At 54.7% G+C, this 2,635-nt stretch overlaps 1 non-coding gene across 1 annotated transcript; it reads right to left on the bottom strand.

Moving 5' to 3' along the window:
- Positions 1 to 252: 252 nt before the first annotated feature.
- Positions 253 to 2,145, bottom strand: LOC126325277 (small subunit ribosomal RNA). The gene has a single exon (XR_007559971.1). It is a non-coding gene; the product is annotated as a small subunit ribosomal RNA (ribosomal RNA).
- Between the last annotated feature and the right edge of the window lie 490 nt (positions 2,146 to 2,635).

Raw genomic sequence — 2,635 nt, 5'->3', positions numbered from 1 at the left:
CGATGGGCGTCGTACGGCTCCACACCGGAGCGGACAGGCACTCGGGCGAACGTCATTCAAAACCGGCGCCAGGCGCCAGGTACCGCAGGCCAGCCGCTCCAGAGCTTCAGCGCTCGTACCACACAACAACAACAACACTTCCGCTAGTTTTGAGAGGCACGCGTGGTTCCGCACGCGGCGCACGGCCACTGCCGTACAGGTAGCGTGTTGCGCGACACGACACGCACATCGAAAGACATGCAGTCTAGTCGGTAATGATCCTTCCGCAGGTTCACCTACGGAAACCTTGTTACGACTTTTACTTCCTCTAAATGATCAAGTTTGGTCATCTTTCCGGTAGCATCGGCAACGACAGAGTCGATGCCGCGTACCAGTCCGAAGACCTCACTAAATCATTCAATCGGTAGTAGCGACGGGCGGTGTGTACAAAGGGCAGGGACGTAATCAACGCGAGCTTATGACTCGCGCTTACTGGGAATTCCTCGTTCATGGGGAACAATTGCAAGCCCCAATCCCTAGCACGAAGGAGGTTCAGCGGGTTACCCCGACCTTTCGGCCTAGGAAGACACGCTGATTCCTTCAGTGTAGCGCGCGTGCGGCCCAGAACATCTAAGGGCATCACAGACCTGTTATTGCTCAATCTCGTGCGGCTAGAAGCCGCCTGTCCCTCTAAGAAGAAAAGTAATCGCTGACAGCACGAAGGATGTCACGCGACTAGTTAGCAGGCTAGAGTCTCGTTCGTTATCGGAATTAACCAGACAAATCGCTCCACCAACTAAGAACGGCCATGCACCACCACCCACCGAATCAAGAAAGAGCTATCAATCTGTCAATCCTTCCGGTGTCCGGGCCTGGTGAGGTTTCCCGTGTTGAGTCAAATTAAGCCGCAGGCTCCACTCCTGGTGGTGCCCTTCCGTCAATTCCTTTAAGTTTCAGCTTTGCAACCATACTTCCCCCGGAACCCAAAAGCTTTGGTTTCCCGGAGGCTGCCCGCCGAGTCATCGGAGGAACTGCGGCGGATCGCTGGCTGGCATCGTTTATGGTTAGAACTAGGGCGGTATCTGATCGCCTTCGAACCTCTAACTTTCGTTCTTGATTAATGAAAACATACTTGGCAAATGCTTTCGCTTCTGTTCGTCTTGCGACGATCCAAGAATTTCACCTCTAACGTCGCAATACGAATGCCCCCGCCTGTCCCTATTAATCATTACCTCGGGTTCCGAAAACCAACAAAATAGAACCGAGGTCCTATTCCATTATTCCATGCACACAGTATTCAGGCGGGCTTGCCTGCTTTAAGCACTCTAATTTGTTCAAAGTAAACGTGCCGGCCCACCGAGACACTCAACAAAGAGCACCCTGGTAGGATTTAAACGGGGTCCGCCTCGGGACGCGAAAGCACCCCTTCGGCTCGCCCCACCGGCAGGACGTCCCACGATACATGCCAGTTAAACACCGACGGGCGGTGAACCAACAGCGTGGGACACAAATCCAACTACGAGCTTTTTAACCGCAACAACTTTAATATACGCTATTGGAGCTGGAATTACCGCGGCTGCTGGCACCAGACTTGCCCTCCAATAGATACTCGTTAAAGGATTTAAAGTGTACTCATTCCGATTACGGGGCCTCGGATGAGTCCCGTATCGTTATTTTTCGTCACTACCTCCCCGTGCCGGGAGTGGGTAATTTGCGCGCCTGCTGCCTTCCTTGGATGTGGTAGCCGTTTCTCAGGCTCCCTCTCCGGAATCGAACCCTGATTCCCCGTTACCCGTTACAACCATGGTAGGCGCAGAACCTACCATCGACAGTTGATAAGGCAGACATTTGAAAGATGCGTCGCCGGTACGAGGACCGTGCGATCAGCCCAAAGTTATTCAGAGTCACCAAGGCAAACGGACCAGACAAGCCAATCCGATTGGTTTTGATCTAATAAAAGCGTCCCTTCCATCTCTGGTCGGGACTCTGTTTGCATGTATTAGCTCTAGAATTACCACAGTTATCCAAGTAACGTGGGTACGATCTAAGGAACCATAACTGATTTAATGAGCCATTCGCGGTTTCACCTTAATGCGGCTTGTACTGAGACATGCATGGCTTAATCTTTGAGACAAGCATATGACTACTGGCAGGATCAACCAGGGAGCTGCGTCAACTAGAGCTGAGCAGCCGGCCGCCCGGGAGTGTGTCCCGGGGGCCCGCGCGAACACGCAAGCGTCCGCTCAATTATTCTGCAAACAGGAGGAGGCCGAGCTCCCCTGCACGATACACCTCGAAACCCTCTCAGGTCCCGGCGGCGCGCAGCGCCGTCCTAGGTACTTGGTCGGTTTCGAGAGAGGCGCAATCGCCCGGAGTTAGGCGAGTAGACGGTTTTAGTGCGAACACCCTTGCTCCCAACTGAGCTTGCCGCTGCCGACAGAGGCCCGGGAGCGTGCTGTCGTGGCATTGCCGGCGGGAGACAACACGCGCCACCTATGGTGACCGGCAGCTCCAACGCCAGCGCCACACAAGGGCAAAGCCCCACTTGGGTGCAGAAGCGAACTCTCCCAGCACAGCGCACGCGCCAACACGTCCGCACAACTGCGATACAAACCACCTGCGAGAACCGCTGGGGCGACCGAGCAGCAGACGGCGT

Source organism: Schistocerca gregaria, unplaced genomic scaffold (assembly GCF_023897955.1).
Source record: "Schistocerca gregaria isolate iqSchGreg1 unplaced genomic scaffold, iqSchGreg1.2 ptg000914l, whole genome shotgun sequence".
NCBI classification, from domain to species: Eukaryota; Metazoa; Arthropoda; class Insecta; order Orthoptera; family Acrididae; genus Schistocerca; species Schistocerca gregaria.
Note: the sequence above shows the minus strand (reverse complement) of the source record. Positions and strands in the feature narration are given on the sequence as shown.